At 42.4% G+C, this 17169-nt stretch overlaps 1 long non-coding RNA gene across 1 annotated transcript in view; it reads left to right on the top strand.

The window, feature by feature from the left end:
- Positions 1 to 718: 718 nt before the first annotated feature.
- Positions 719 to 17169, top strand: part of LOC112840478 (uncharacterized) — a 41657-nt gene continuing 25206 nt past the window's right edge. The window contains exons 1-5 of the long non-coding RNA XR_003212486.2: positions 719 to 942; positions 1332 to 1400; positions 1488 to 1550; positions 4967 to 5171; positions 5550 to 5673. This is a non-coding gene — a long non-coding RNA (uncharacterized lncRNA). The remainder of the gene's footprint in view (positions 943 to 1331; positions 1401 to 1487; positions 1551 to 4966; positions 5172 to 5549; positions 5674 to 17169) is intronic.

Here is a 17169-nt window from a genome sequence, read left to right as displayed (position 1 = left end):
GAACAGTCAGGGTTGGTTTGTTTTTTTTTTTCCGCCCTCTCAGAATGGCCCCCCTCAAAGAAAGCCGTTTGGCTTCCACACGTCTGCAGTACCAGCTCTGTCCCTAGATTCTTCGGCAACCAAACCAATCTTTCTTTTCCAGTTGTTGCTTCTTTGTTGGTGCACGAGCACTTCCTCTAGCTCTGGGGACTTTGGGTTTAACTCTGTTTAGGTGTGTGTGTGTGCGCGCGTGTGTCTGTTGCTGTGTGTTTGCGGTGTTTCTCTCGCCGTCTGCGCCAAATTCTGTGGGTGTTTTTCTTGATCTGAAGTGGAACCACTCACTCTCCCGAGCCACCGATGTTTGTGCAATTCTCTGCAAAAATGGCTTCAAGTGTTACCTTGTCTGCTCCACTTCGGGGCAACCACAATGATGAACAGGCACGAACCCCCTGACACATGCACTTCATCTCCCTGCCGGCCCGCGATAAGATCAACAGCCATCAGGCTGCAGGCGGTGTGGCAGGTCGGTGCGCTCTGCACCGAGGGAGTGGGGGGCACTCCGCACTCCTTCACGGGGAGGGGGGGCTTGCTCGGGCTGCCACCGCTCCGCAGCGCCCCGCTTCCAGGAGGGGGCGGAGGGGTACGGCTGAGTTTCCAGGGGGGAGGGGTCTGGAGGTGCATTTCAGACCCGCAAACGGGGCTAGAAAGACTGGTGGTTTATATGCACCCTTGGTGATTTCTCTACCACCGATCACAATAACCGGAGAAAATGACTTACCCGGGGGGCATTTACCCTGAGCCCCATCCCGCGCAACAGTGTTTACAAAATGATTATATAAATAGGCTCCCCGAGCCACCTCTCTGCTCTAAAAGTATCACTGCTTCTGAGCTGCCGGGCGGAGTCCCGCAGACGTCAGCATCTAAGCCCAGGCGAGAACTCGCCACCCCTGCAGCCTGGTTAAGGTGGGTGGTACGCTTGGTAGTATTTCTGATAGGGTTTTCAAATTTGTATTTTTCCTGTTGCAAGGATTCCTTGTGACTCAAAAGGGAAGAGTAACCCTTGATTGGGACAGGATTAGATAGTAATTGTGTTGTGGGCAGGATTATCTGGGCCTCATCTTCATTACAAAAGTCATGCTCAGTAAACTCGAACTGACATTGCCCGGGGCATGGAACCCTCAGTGTCAGGAACCTGCTAACCCCTGACACAGGAGCAGGTAGAAGGTTCGCATTTAGGAGAAGATGTGAGGTTCGGGACTGGATGGTGTGGGGGTGACTCAAGGGACTTTTGTTGGGTTGAACAGTGGGTGGGAGAAGGCGGGGATTTTTTGTTTGTTTGTTTGTTTCCACAGACCAGGAAATTGAGGCAAAGAGCAGAAGACTGGATCCGGGATACACAGTGAGTCAGCGACGCAAGAAAGGTGCATGGCAAGGGAATTATTTTCCCACGAATTCTGCACAAGATAGCTGGCCAAGAGAAGAAATTATTCATTTAATTTTTTTTTCAGGAAGACAACAACTGTTAAGGTTCACTCAGAAGAAGAGAGAAATGGACATCTGCAATGTTCCAGGTTCCTTCACTTAGAATGGGGTGTTTCGAACTTTGTTTCCTAGATGGAGAATCTAATGCCATGAGAGAGGTTAGGCAACTTGGCCAAGGTCACTAGGCATACCTGTAGTGGGGTGGCAAGGAGGACATCACTGGGTATGCCCGTCACCCAAACTGCTGCCCCATGTCTGCAGTGCAAAGCAGGCAGACAAGGATTTAACTCTGCCCGGTGAGAGCTCACACCTTTTTATAGGGCTTCTGGCTGTCCGTTTTCGGCCTGTGGGCTGAGCCTTTTTTTCGTGGGGTCTGTTTAGGTTGGGAAATCTTTAGAAGTTCCTGCAAAGGGGTGTGCTGAGGCCTTCCATCCATTGGTCACAGCTGCCTGCTTCTTTCCCCAGGCTCAGCCACTCTCTTTAGCCACAGATGGTTGGCCCCATGCGCAGGCACTCCTAAGATTACCCTTTAGTAACTGTGAAAGCAGCCCTGGCCCCTCCTCCGAGGCCCAAAGAAATCCACCAACCATCATAGCTGCCTCAGTAGCAACAAGAATGAAATTAGGTGTTCACATACAGGGCAGAATGATCTTATAATTCTAAAAAGAGAACCAAAACAACAGGAGGAAATGTAAGCAAAATTCTGGTAGGCCAATAGCACTGCATAAGCTTTCTGGACCCTAGCGCCCAGGAAGGAAGGAAGAATCTGGGAATATCTAACGCAGTCACTCTGCCTGGACGTTGTTGGGCTCATGCTAGGAAGGGCAACTCCAGCAAAGGGAGCCCCTCCTCCTGAGAATTTTGCACTGCTCTCTGGGCCCACTCTCCTTTGGCCTCCCTGCGTCAGCTCACAGTTTGCCTGTTTCCCTCTTTCCACACTAAGCTAAAGGTGCTAACTCTCTGCTGCTCAGAATGGCTTTGGGGCACTGTTTATCACAACTGGATCGATAGTTGTCAGACTTTATTAAATACTCACACTTCTGACCTTGACCAGCAAGCTTACTGCCTACAAATCTCACAGTGCCCGATTCCAAAGTTCCAAAGATTGGACCAGCTAAACCATTGAGAGTCTGCAGGGGAGTTTTTGCTTGCAAAAAGAATCAGGAATTCCTGGGCCAGAGAAAAGTGAGGAGAGAGCATCGGGACATAAGCAAGTGTCCCCCCCACCCCTCCCTGGCATCTTCTTGGAACACCTAACTTCTTGTCGCGGTTTCCTTTTCTTCAGTACATAATCGGCAATAGGACAGGGGCCATTCACATGTGTTTAAGAATAGAGTCACCTCTGAATGTCTCTCAGACGCCACTTTCCTCTCTCCTCTCAACACTCCTCCCTCCCAGAGGAGCTGGACAATTTGATTGGGTTATACGATCTTCATGCTTTCAGAAGCTTTAGTGTGAGTCACCCCAGTGCCCGATCTCCCTTCAAAACTTTTGAGCTGCAAAAAATGCAAGTTTCATTCCCGAGGAGAGTGGCCATTCAAATACTTCAGGTCAGGATGGTTTTGTTTTGTTCCATCACAGAGTTTCAAAAACTGCCGAAACCCTCAGAGTTTCTCTCGTCTGTTATTTTATAAGAGGCAAACTGAGGCACTGAGCGGTGAAGTGACATGGATTTTATGGAGAAACCTGGACATGCTCTCTGGCCTAGGAGCTTTCTGCTGAACCCGCTCATGACCATCATGGCAGCCTCTTTCTTTCTTTTTATTGAGTGCAGCATCAGAACAAGATCGCTTTAAAGCGATCCAGCATGACTTGATGCTCTTGTCCCCTTTTCTTGCTTGTTGTTCTTGTATTCAGTTACAAATCTGGCTCTGACCCTTGTTGAAAGGGGTCATTGAAAGTGGTAAGGAAAGAGAGAGAGAAATAAGCTTGGTCATGACCCAATCAGCCCATGGTTACTAAGTTTCTCAGGAATAGAGCCCTTCTCACGAGGTCGAGAGTGGAAGTGGAGGGAAAGCGGGAGACATGGAGAAAAGATCCAGGGAAGGGGGAGACACTTGGCAACCCCCTAGTTCCGGGGTTACAGATGATCCCAGTGGCCCATGATGGGCCCGCAGACTGACCAAAGCACAGTGAGAAAGCAGCACTCACAGAAAACACTGGTTGCTCCAGAATTCTGCTATAGATTTGACTCTATCACTGACTAAAAAAGTCAGGAAGAAAGAAGAGAATTTTTAAAACAGTTGTTAGTAATGTCTTAAAAAATAGTTGTTCTTACATTTTAGAACTTATTAAAAATGAGGCTACTTACCCCTCACCCCTAACTCCAGAGAGATTTCATATAGTTTAGTGTGGAGACCAGAAATACATTTTTCTTGTTGGTAGTGGTGTTCATACAATAATCTAGTAGCGTTTTTATGTTTTTTTTTTTTAACTTTTTTAAAATAAACTTTTTTGGGGGGGAAATAATTTTAGGTTTACAAAAAAGTTGCAAAGATAATATTGAGAATTCAGTATAGCCTTTATCCCATTTCCCTTAATGTTACTTTATTTTTAAGTTTTTTTAAAGATTTATTTATTTATTTGAGAGAAAGTGAGAGAGAGCAGGGGAAGCAGAGGGAGAGGGAGAGGGACAAGCAGACTGCACACTGAGCAAGGAGCCCGATGCAAGGCTCAATCCCACGATCCCGAGATCATGACCTGAACTGAAATCAAAAGTCGGATGCCACCACGGCACCCCTGTTACTTTCCTTCTTTTTTTTAAAAGTTGTGGTAAAATATTCATAACATAAAATTTGCCACTTAAGCATTTTTGAATATATAGTTTGGTGGCATTACACACATTCATGGTTGTGTAATTATCACCACCATCTGTCTTCTGAGCATTTTCATCTTCCCAAACTGAAACTCAGTACCCATTAAATGAAGACTCCCCATTTTCCCCATCCCCATCCTGGACATCACCCTTCTGCTTTCTGCCTCTGTGAATTTGACTCCTCTAGGTACCTTATGTAAGCGGGATCATACAATATTTGTTTTGTGACTGGCTTATTTCATTTAGCATCGTGTCTTCAAGGTGCATCCATGTTGTAGCCTGTGACAGAATTTCCTTCCTTCTTAAGGCAGAATAATAATCTGTGATGTGTATATATATATCTATATATGTATAAAGTATATATATATATATGAAAGGTAGTATATATCTATTATCACTTTATTAACACTTGGGTTGCTTCTGCTTTTGGCTATTGTGAACAGTGCTGTTACGAATGTGATGCACAAATATCTGTTTGGGTCTCTGCTTTCAGTTATTTGGGGTATATACTCAGAAGCCTAACGTCAATTTGTCACATAATCATGGCACATTACTGGTCACTAAACTACAGATTTTATTCAGATTTCCCTGCTAAAATATAATCTTTTAATAAGCACTCCAAAGGATTCCGGTTTATTGAGCCAAGGTTTTAGATATATTGATTTTTTTTTTTTTTAATGATGGATTTAGTTCAGGAAGCAGTGCTTGCTATTGGATGGACAGTCAGCCCCTATGCTGAACCCAGAACAGTTTCAGTGGCCGCCTGTTGCAATTCATTGCCTTTCACGGGGCCCAACTCTCCGACTTTCTAAGAAGAATGCTCCCATGGATGGCTTGAGAATTATCTGGAGAATTCTAGAGAGAAGAAGCTCAAGGATCTCAAGTCGTTCTGTAGGTAAGAAATTTCCAGACAGCAGCTATCAAAGGAGAAACTGGCCAGTGTTTCTGAATCTTAGAAGCAGACTCAGGATCATCGAAAAGCCCTGAAAGAAATGTGACTGGAAGTTTCCATATCTCTTGTTTGTCTGGCATTGTCAGAATGCAGGGTCCAGACAGTTGACATCTGCCTTCCATAGTCACTGAGCGCAGAATCACAAGAAGTGTACTTTGCCTGTAGTGGGTGGGATGTAAGTTTCACTTGAGGAAGCACTTCCTGATACGACAGTGGGTGACCCAAATCTTTAGTGCCCTGGTTTTGCTATCCCAAGTGAATGAACCTTTTGTTGTTTCTCAAGTAACTACTGCTAATCTTAGTGCTTCATTTACTCAACAGATACTTATTAAGAACGAAGCAAGCACCCGAACTCTATGAGGCCATAAAGATGCAGGCAGGGATTGGTCAGTTGAACCTCTACCCTTAAGACCCACGCAGGCTAGTGAAAGAAAGAGGTGCCTATGTAAGTACACTTCAGAGCAATGATTATTTCAAACTGCAAGTTATTTTTGCATGAATTAAGTGTGGTTTTGACTAAATGTCAAGAGACCTAGAATCCTTTTACCGCAGCTTTGAGTCCTTATGAAGCAGCAGGGGAGTATTTTTTCTGTTAAGAACCAGCTCCACGTGACTCCACAGTAGTGAGCCTCTGAAGGAAAACATTGAGACTAAGTCTAGGCGATCCCTGACTGACTTATGAATGTTCAACTTGGCAGTGGTGTGAGAGCAATATGCATTCAGTAGAAACTGTACTTCGAATTTTGAATTCGGATCTTTTCCTGGGCTAGTGAGTGATCTGTGTGTTAAGATCCTCTCTTGGGATGCCCGGCAGGGACAAAAAGCTGCAGCTCCCAGTCAGCCAGGTGATTGCCAGGGTAAACAACCCATATAATTACAACCATTCTGCACCCATCCAACTGTTCTGGTTTTCACTTTCCATATGGTTTGCAATAAATTACACAAGATAGCCAACACTTGACTAGAAAGTAGACTTTGTGTTAGATTATTTTGCCCAAGTCTAGGCTCATGTAAGCCTTCTGAGTCCCTATAAGGTAGGCGAGGCTAAGCTACGTTGCTGGATAGGTTAGGTGTATTAGATGCATTTTTGACTTAAGGCATTTTCAACTTGTGATGGGTTCGTTGGGACCTAACCTCCTTGTGAGTTGGGGAAGATCTGTACGGGGCAGAAGGGCTTAAAGGTCTATAAATATGTGAAGCAGCATTATTACTGCTGCCCCAGGCATATGGTATTCTTCAAATGTTCTTGCAACCCAGTCTTTTCATGAAAAGATGTGGGAGAAAATGGAAAATGAACCCAGGGGGCCATCTTTATGTTGCTGTTTTAGATGTACACAGGGATGTGCGTTTCACGGTGGAGGCATGTGAAACCCAAACCAGGCAACCCAAGATACTCCAAGGAAGTATTAAAACAGGGAAGTGAGGGGGAATTCAGAGAAAGGGGAGGACCTGGGCTGAAATCTGGTTTGGCTTCTATTCATCTCAGTGACTTGGGAAAAGCCCTCGAGGGCCCTTAACAAAGGTAGAGGTGGTCATGACCTCAGCACTAACATCTTTACATCTTTTTGGAGAGGTGTCAATTCCTGGGGACCCCCTTGTGGCAGCCCTGACTCAGAAGGAAACTCATCAGCTACTACATCACATCATCACAGACCACTTCCTGAAGGGCTTTGGGTTTTCCCTAGAAGGCTCTTGTTCATGTACAGATCCTGCCAGGAACAGAGAAAAGATCTGCTAGGCAGGCCAATTTGAAACGGAGACCTTCTATATAATAAATACACACACCACAATACATAAATAAAAGCCATAGAGCTAGGAGAAAAAGGAACAGAGTAGAAGTTGGACCTTTCTGTGTATGTGTGTTTGTGTGTATGTGTGTGTATATATATATATACACACACACACACACAAACATGCCCACACTCACAATTTATTTATTATCTATGCCTTATAATGCATATGTACAAGGTAGATGCAGAAGTAGGGAAAGAAAACACATCTCTAGAAGAGGGAGAGAAAAGAATCAGTGATGTAGTTAGTCTTTCCCAAATTTGTGGGTTTCATAATAATAAGTATTATGCAAAGACAGAATTGTGTAATCAAATACATTCAAGAAAGGTTGGATAAAACAAATTCAAACATCATTGTTGTCCCTCCTGGAATTATTAATATGCTAATGGAATTGTAAATCTTGTTTCTCACACTTGTGGCCATTAAACACTTTCTTTTTTAAAAAGCAGCTTGTAGTAGCAATCTACAGAGGACCCTTTGGGAAATGCTGACCTAGGCTGAATGCAGTTGATTTGTGTGAACATTAGTTCTGCTTGGGCTTTCGGACAGGCAAGGCAATTAAAGAAACATAATGGGTTATAGTTTTTCATCAGATAAAAATCTATTTTTGTTTCAGATTCTAAGTTAAAATGAATTTTTGGATGCAAAAAATGTTATTGAACTACACAAAGAATTATCTCTTTAGCAATGGCTTCATGAAAAATATGAAGTAAAAATAATAGTAAGTATTATTACTTGCCTGGTACAAGTGAAGGACATTACCTGAAAACGTAACTTAGAAAAAGATATTTTGTGTTCGGGAAGGGGAATAGGGTCTGTTGCTTTCAAATAACCCCATTTGGTAAACAAAACAAAACAAAACATTATATTTAGAATTACTTGAACTCCTCCTTGAATACTAATTCATTTATCTCTGATTTGGACAGGAGTTGAAATTCACTAATTTACATCTCAAGTCTATAGCGGGATCCAGAGCTGCTTCCTGATTAAAGGAATTTCCACAAGCTTTTTTTTTTCCTTTGAATTTTTTTGTTATGTTAATATCCATACATTACATCATTAGTTTTTAATGTAGTGTTCCAAGATTCATTGTTTGTGCGTAACACCCAGTGCTCCATGCAGAACGTGCCCTCTTTAATACCCATCACCAGGCTAACCCATCCCCCCACCCATCTCCCCTCTACAACCCTCAGTTTGTTTTTCAGAGTCCATAGTCTCTCATGGTTCGTCTCCCCCTCCAATTTCCGCCCTTTTATTCTTCCCCTCCTATCTTCTTCTTTTATTTTTTCTTAACATATGTTGCATTATTTGTTTCAGAGATACAGATCTGTGATTCAACAGTCTTGCACAATTCACAGCGCTCACCATAGCACATACCCTCCCCAATGTCTATCACCCAGCCACCCCATCCCTCCCACCTCACCCCTACTCCAGCAACCCACAGTTTGTTTCCTGAGATTAAAAATTGCACATATCAGTGACATCAGATGGTACATGTCTTTCTCTGATTGACTTACTTCACTCAACATAACACCCTCCAGTTCCATCCACGTCGTTGCAAATGGCGAGATCTCATTCCTTTTGATGGCTGCATAATATTCCATTGTATATGTATACCACCTCTTCTTTATCCATTCATCTGTCGATGGACATCTTGGCTCTTACCACAGTTGGCTATCATGGACATTGCTGCTATAAACACCGGGGTGCATGTACCCCTTCGGATCCCTACATTTGTATCTTTGGGGTAAATACCCAGGAGTGCAATTGATTGATCATATGGTAGCTTTATTTTCTACTTTTTGAGGAAGCTCCATACTGTTTTCCAGAGTGGTTGCACCAGCTTGCATTCCCACCAACAGTGTAGGAGGGTTCCCCTTTCTCCACATCCCCGCCAACATCTGTCATTTCCTGACTTGTTAATTTTAGCCATTCTGACTGGTGTGAGGTGGTATTTCATTGAGGTTTTGATGTGGATTTCCCTGATGCCGAGAGATGTTGAGCACGTTTTCATGTGTCTGTTGGTCATTGGATGTCTTCTTTGGAAAAATGTCTGTTCATGTCGCCTGCCCCTTTCTTGATTGGATTATTTGTTCTTTGGGTGTTGAGTTTGATAAGTTCTTTATAGATTTTGGATACTAGCCCTATCTGATATGTCATTTGCAAATATTTTCTCCCATTCTGTCGGTTGTCTTTTGGTTTTGTGGACTGCTTCTTTTGCTGTGCAAAAGCTTTTTATCTTGATGAATTCCCAATAGCTCATTTTTGCCCTGGCTTCCCATGCCTTTGGCAATGTTTCTAGAAAGAAGTTCCTGCGGCTGAGGTCGAAAAGGTTGCTGCCTGTGATCTTTAGGATTTTGATGGACTCCTGTCTCACATTTAGGTCTTTCAACCATTTGGAGTCTATTTCTGTGTGTGGTGTAAGGAAATGGTCCAGTTTCATTCTTCTGCATGTCGCTGTCCAATTTTCCCAACACGATTTGTTGAAGAGACTGTCTTTTTGCCATTGGACATTCTTTCCTGCTTTGTCGAAAATGAGTTGACCATAGAGTTGAGGGTCCATTTCTGGGCTCTCGATTCTGTTCCATTGAACTATGTGTCTGTTTTTGTGCCAGTACCATACTGTCTTGATGATGACAGCTTTGTAATAGAGCTGGAAGTCCGGAATTGTGATGCCGCCAGCTTTGCTTTTCTTTTTCAATATTCCTCTGGCTATTCGGGGTCTCTTCTGGTTCCATACAAATGTTAGGATTATTTGTTCCATTTCTTTGAAAAAAGTGGATGGTATTTTGATGGGGATTGCATTGAATGTGTAGATTGCTCTAGGTAGCATTGACATCTTCACAATGTTTGTTCTTCCAATCCATGAGCATGGAATGTTTTTCCATTTCTTTGTGTCTTCTTCAATTACTTTCATGAGTATTTTATAGTTGTCTCAGTACAGATCCTTTGCCTCTTTGGTTAAATTTATTCCTAGGTATCTTATGGTTTGGGTGCAATTGTAAATGGGATTGACTCCTTAATTTCTCTCTCTTCTGTCTTGTTGTTGGTGTATAGGAATGCCACTGATTTCTGTGCATGGATTTTATATCCTGCCACTTGACTGAATTCCTGTATGAGTTCTAGCAGTTTTGGGGTGGAGTCTTTTGGGTTTTCCACATACAGTATCATATCATCTGCAAAGAGTGAGAGTTTGACTTCCTCTTTGCCGATTGGGATGCCTTTGATTTCTTTTTGTTGTCTGATTGCTGTGGCTAGGACTTCTAAAACTATGTTGAATAGCACTGGTGATAGTGGACATCCCTGCAGCATTCCTGAACTTAGGGGAAAGCTCTCAGTTTTTCCCCATTGAGAATGATATTTGCTGTAGGTTTTTCATAGATGGCTTTTATGATATTGAGGTATGGACCCTCCTATCCCTATATTCTGAAGAGTTTTGATCAAGAAAGGATGCTGTATTTTGTCAAATGCTTTTTCTGCATCTAATGAGAGGATCATAAGATTCTTGTTTTTTCTTTTGTTAATGTATTGTATTACGTTGATTGATTTGCAGATGTTGAACCAATCTTGCAGCCCAGGGATAAATCCCACTTTGTCGTGGTGAATAATCCTTCTAATGTACTGTTGGATCATATTGGCTAGTATTTTGGTGAGAATTCTTACATCCATGTTCATCAAGGATATTGGTCTGTAATTCTCTTTTTGGTCAGATACTGGTCTATAATTCCCTTTTTGATGGGGTCTTTGTCTGGTTTGGGGATCAAGGTAATGGTGGCCTCATAAAACGAGTTTGGAAGTTTTCCTTCCATTTCTATTTTTTGGAACAGTTTCAGAAGAATAGATATTAATTCTTCTTTAAATGTTTGGTAGAATTCCCCTTGGAAGCCATCTGGCTCTGGGCTTTTGTTTTTTGCGAGGTTTTGGATGAATATTTCAATTTCCTTAGTGCTTATAGGTCTGTTCAGGTTTTCTATTTCTTCCTGGTTCACTTTTGGTAGTTGATACATCTCTTGGAATGCATCCATTTCTTCCAGGTTATCTAATTTGCTGGTATAGAGTTGCTCATCATATAGCCTTATAATTGCTTGTATTTCCTTGGTGTTGGTTGTGATCTCTCCTCTTTCATTCACGATTTTGCTGATTTGGGTCTTTTCTCTTTTCTTTTTGATAAGTCTGGCCAGGGGTTTATCAATCTTGTTAATTCTTTCAAAGAATCAGCTCCTAGGTTCGTTGATCAGTTCTACTGTTCTTTTTGTTTCTGGTTCATTGATTTCTGCTCTGATCCTTATTATTTCTCTTCTCCTGCTGGGTTTAGGCTTTATTTGTTGCTTTTTCTCTAGCTCCTTTAGGTGTAGGGTTAGGTTGTGTATTTGAGACCTTTCTTGGTTCTTGAGAAAGGCTTGGATTGCTATATACTTTCCTCTCAGGACTGCCTTTGCTGCATCCCAAAGATTTTGAACAGTTGTGTTTTCATTTTCATTGGTTTCCATGAATTTTTTAAAATCTTCTTTAATTTCCTGGTTGACCCATTCATTCTTTAGTAGCATGCTCTTTAGCCTCCATGTATTTGAGTTCTTTCTGACTTTCCTCTTGTGATTGAGTTCTAGTTTCAAAGCATTGTGGTCTGAAAATATACAGGGAATGATCCCAATCTTTTGGTATCCATTGAGACCTGATTTGTGACCTAGGATGTGATCAATTCTGGAGAATGTTCCATGGGCACTAGAGAAGAATGTGTATTCCGTTGCTTTGGGATGGAATATTCTGAATATGTCTGTGAAGTCCATTTGGTCCAGGGTGTCATTTAAAGTCTTTATTTCCTTGTTGATCTTTTGCTTAGATGATCTGTCCATTTCAGTCAGGGGGGTGTTAAAGTCCCCCACTATTGTTGTATTGTTGTCAATGTGTTTCTTTGCTTTTGTTATTAATAGCCTTATATAATTGGCTGCTCCCATGTTAGGGGCATAGATATTTACAATTGTTAGATCTTCTTGTTGGATAGACCCTTTAAGTAAGGTATAGTGTCCTTCCTCATCTCTTACTATCGTCTTTGGTTTAAAATCTAATTTGTCTGATATAAGGATTGCCACCCCAGCTTTCTTTTGGTGTCCATTAGCATGGTAAATGGTTTTCCACCCCCTCACTTTCAATCTGGGGGTGTCTTTGGGTCTAAAATGAGTCTCTTGCAGACAGCATATGGATGGGTCTTGTTTTTTAATCCAATCTGATAGCCTGTGTCTTTTGATTGGGGCATTTAGCCCATTTACATTCAGAGTAACTATTGAAAGGTATGAATTTAGTGCCATTGTATTGCCTGTAAGGTGACTGTTACTGTATACTGTCTGTGTTCCTTTCTGGTCTATGCTGCTTTTAGGCTCTCTCTTTGCTTAGAGGACCCCTTTCAATATTTCTTGTAGGGTTTTTGTGCTTGCAAATTCCTTTAGGTTTTGTTTGTCCTGGAAGCTTTTTATGTCTCCTTCTATTTTCAGTGACAGCCTAGCTGGATATAGTATTCTTGGCTGCATATTTTTCTCATTTAGTGCTCTGAAGATATCATGCCAATCCTTTCTGGCCTGCCAGATCTCTGTGGATAGGTCTGTTGCCAGTCTAGTGTTTCTACCATTGTAGGTTACATACCTCTTCTCCCAATCTGCTTTCAGGATTTTCTCTTTGTCTCTGAGACTTGTAAGTTTTACTATTAGATGTCGGGGTGTTGACCTATTTTTATTGATTTTGAGAGGGGTTCTCTGTGCCTCCTGGATTTTGATGCCTGTTTCCTTCCTCAAATTAGGGAAGTTCTCCTCTATAATTTGCTACAATATACCTTCTGCCCCTCTCTCTCTTTCTCCTTCTTCTGGGATCCCAATTATTCTAATGTTGTTTCGTCTTATTGTATCGCTTATCTCTCGAATTCTGCTCTCGTGATCCAGTAGTTGTTTATCTCTCTTTTTCTCAGCCTCTTTATTTTCCATCATTTGGTCTTCTATTTCGCTGATTCTCTCTTCTGTCTCATTTATCCTAGCAGTTAGTGCCCCCATTTTTTACTGCACCTCATTCATAGCCTTTTTGATTTTGACTTGGTTAGATTTTAGTTCTCTTATTTCTCCAGAAAAAGTTTCTCTAATAACTTCCATGCTTTTTTCACCCCAGCTAGTGTCTTTAAAATCATGATTCTGAACTCTATATTCGACATCGTACTAATGTCTGTATTGAGTAGGTCCCTGGCAGTTGGTACTACCTCTTGTTCTTTTTGTTGAGGTGATTTTTTCCATCTTGTCATTTTGTTCAGAGGAGAATAGATGAATGAGAGAACAAAATGCTAAGAGGTTAACAATGTCCCCAGAAAATATACTCTAAACAAATCAGAAAAGACCTTAAACCAGGGGAAAAGAAAGGGAAAGAAAGAAAAAAGAAAAAAAGAAAAAAGATAAAGATAAAAAGAAAAAAAAAACCAGAACAAAACAAAAAACAACACAGAATATGATCAAATATGATCAGGCTGGTGTATAGATCAGTGCCACACACTAGATTTTGGGTGTATTTTGGTCTGCTAGAAGAAAGTGCCTCCCATAATTTTAAAGAAAGGAAAACTTATATGTACAAAATAAGGGTTGATACGATGAAGGGTTGGAATATGACTGTAAAGATGAAAATTAGAAAAAATTTTATAAAAGGAATTGATAAGATAAGAAGTTGTTTGAAAAAAGAAAGAAGGGGATTTAAAAAAAAGAAAATATGAAAGAAAATAAAAGGGGGAGAGAATGTGATCAGGCAGGAGACTAGAACAAAGCCATACACTAGAGATTTAGGGTATATTTTGATTTGTTAGAAGAAACTGTATCTTAAAATTTTGAAGAGAGAACAACTTATATATATATGCCAAAAATAAGGGTAACTACTATGACGCGATAGAATATGACTCTAAAAATGAAAAATAAAAATGTTTTTAAAAAAGGGATTGATAAGATGTTGGTTGAAAAAGGGAAAAAGAGAAATTAAAAAAAAGTTAAAAAAATTAACTTTGAAAGACTAAAGAATCATGGTGAAAAAGCCATGAATTCTATGTGCGGTAGTCCCCTAGCGCTGGAGTTCTGCCATTCTCATTGATCGGTAAACTTGGTCATGGCTTGCTGGCTGTTCGTGCTGATCTTCTGGGGGAGGGGCCTGTTGCTGTGGTTCCTAAATGTCTTTGCCTGAGGTGGAATTGCCCCGCCCTTGCCGCTCCGGGCTAAGTGATCTGCTTGGGTTTGCTCTCGGGAGCTTTTGTTCCCTGCAAGGTTTTGGTACAGCTTTGGAGGACGAGAATGAAAATGGTGGCCTCCCAATCTCTGCCCTGGAGGGGCTGAGAACTCGGGGCCCCGCTCCTCAGTGTGCACCCAGAGAAAAGCTGTCAATCACTCCCGTCTCCCCGGTATCCGGCCACACTCCGTGCCCACCCGGCCTGTGACCAAGCATTTCTATCTCTGGCACCTGACCCCGTGTGGAGTCTCCAAACCCAGCAGATCCCTGCGGTGCGCTCCTGCACCGCTCCTCCCGGGGGAGGAAGGGGAGTCTCCCAAGATCTGTCGCTTGTTGGGTCCCCACTGGAAGAGCAGTGGCCCGACTGTGCTGCAGATCACAGTTTATGGCAACCCCGAGCTGAGAGCTCCTGCCTCAGCTCCCTCTGTATAGCCGGCTTCCCCGCTCTGGCACATGGGAGCTCTGCCACACTCAGGCACCCCCGGTCTTCCTGTAACCCCGAGGGTCCTGAGACCACACTGTCCCGCGAGGGTTCCACCCCCTGCATAGCTTAGCCACTGGAGCGATGTCCCTCAGCGGAGCCGACTTCTAAAAGTTCCGATTTGTGCTCCGCGGCTCTATCACTCGCCAGAAGCGGCTGACGGAGGCCCCCTCCCCCGCCGTCTATCCTCCTGAATATCGCCTCGGATTCACTTCTCTGCACCTCCTGCCTTCCAGAAAGTGGTTGCTTTTCTGTTCAGAGAGTTGTTGCTATTCTTTTCTTTGATCTCCTGTTGAGTTCGTAGGTGTTCAGAATGGTTTGATCCCTATTCAGCTGAATTCCTGAGACCAGATGAAATCCAGGTCTCCTACTCCTCTGCCATCTTGTTCTGCCCCCTCCACAAGCTTTTGATACTGGATCTGCAGATGACAAAGTTTGGGCATTTTATTAGGCACCTGAGGAGCCTACCCGCTTCTTTTAGCTAAATAAAAGAAATTCCAGCCCCTCCAAAGACGCGTCTTGTGGGGATCCTGCAGTCAAGACCAAGGCTTTCTCAAGAAGCCATCCTGGATTTGCTCAGACGCTCAGAGGGGTGCTTGAGTGGATTGTACAGGCGGACAGGGATGGCTGGCTGACTAACCACAGAGAACCATGCCATCAGAGTTAAGGAAGAAAGATACCATCCCTTTTCTGATGGCAGAAAGTTTCTTAGAAAGTAAAGAAATGCAGACAGTCTTCATAATAGCTGTCTTATCCCCTTGATCTCATTACTCCTTGTTAGCACAAACCATTCAGGACAGTTATAGTGAAAGTCCTGATAAGGAGGAAGTGTTCACTTTCAAACTAATCTAGTATATCTGTCATGAGATGGTGATAAACAAAGACGGTCGAATGATTAAGTAATCAATGACATTGATTTGTAATTGGAGATATAGTATTAGTTCCTCCTTGACTATCTCTCCCACCTCCCACCATACACACACACATGCACACACGTGCACATGCATGTGCACACACACAGGCATTAACCAAGTTGAGTCTGGTTCTTTTTTTCTTTCTTTCCTTCTTTTTTTTCTGTACTAATTGCATCCAGTATTTCCCTTTTATTTTATTTTTTTAAATTTTTTATTGTTATGTTAATCATCATACATTACATCATTAGTTTTTGATGTAGTGTTCCATGATTCATTGTTTGTGCATAACACCCAGTGCTCCATGCAGAACGTGCCCTCTTTAATACCCATCACCAGGCTAACCCATCCCCCCACCCCCCTCCCCTCTAGAACTCTGTTTCTCAGAGTCCATCATCTCTCATGGTTCATCTCCCCCTCCGACTTACTCCCCCTCATTCTTCCCCTCCTACTAAATTCTTCTTTTTTTTTCTTAACATTTATTGCACTATTTATTTCAGAATTACAGATCTGTGATTCAACAGTCTTGCACAATTCACAGCGCTCACCATAGCACATACCCTCCCCAATGACTATCACCCAGCCACCCCATCCCTCCCACCCCCACCACTCCAGCAACACTCAGTTTGTTTCCTGAGATTAAGAATTCCTCATATCAGTGAGGTCATATGATATATCTCTTTCTCTGATTGACTTATTTCGCTCAGCATAACACCCTCCAGTTCCATCCACGTCCTTGCAAATGGCAAGATCTCATTCTTTTTGATGGCTGCATAATATTCCATTGTGTATATACCACTTCTTCTTTATCCATTCATCTGTTGATGGACATCTTGGCTCTTTCCAGAGTTTGGCTATTGTGGACATTGCTGCTATAAACATCAGGGTGCACATACCCCTTCGGATCCCTACATTTGTATCTTTGTGGTAAATACCCACTAGTGCAATTGCTGGATCGTATGGTAGCTCTATTTTCAACTGTTTGAGGAACCTCCATACTGTGTTCCAGAGTGGCTGCAGCAGCTTGCATTCCCACCAACAGTGTAGGAGGGTTCCCCTTTCTCCACATTCCCGCCAACATCTGTCATTTCCTGACTTGTTAATTTTAGCCATTCTGACTGGTGTGAGGTGGTATCTCATTGAGGTTTTGATGTGGATTTCCCTGATGCCGAGCGATGTTGAGCACTTTTTCATGTGTCTGTTGGTCATTTGGATGTCTTCTTTGGAAAAATGTCTGTTCATGTCTTCTGCCCATTTCTTGATTGGATTATTTGTTCTTTGGGTGTTGAGTTGGATAAGTTCTTTATAGATTTTGGATACTAGCCCTTTATCTGATATGTCATTTGCAAATATTTTCTCCCATTCTGTCAGTTGTCTTTTGGTTTTGTGGACTGTTTCTTTTGCTGTGCAAAAGCTTTTTATCTTGATGAAATCCCAATAGTTCATTTTTGCCCTTGTTTCCCTTGCCTTGGGCGATGTTTCTAGGAAGAAGTTGCTGTGGCTGAGGTCGAAGAGGTTG

Source organism: Callorhinus ursinus, unplaced genomic scaffold (assembly GCF_003265705.2).
Source record: "Callorhinus ursinus isolate GAN/ISIS: 27379988/994484 unplaced genomic scaffold, GSC_fseal_2.0 scaffold19, whole genome shotgun sequence".
Taxonomy (NCBI): Eukaryota; Metazoa; Chordata; class Mammalia; order Carnivora; family Otariidae; genus Callorhinus; species Callorhinus ursinus.
Note: the sequence above shows the minus strand (reverse complement) of the source record. Positions and strands in the feature narration are given on the sequence as shown.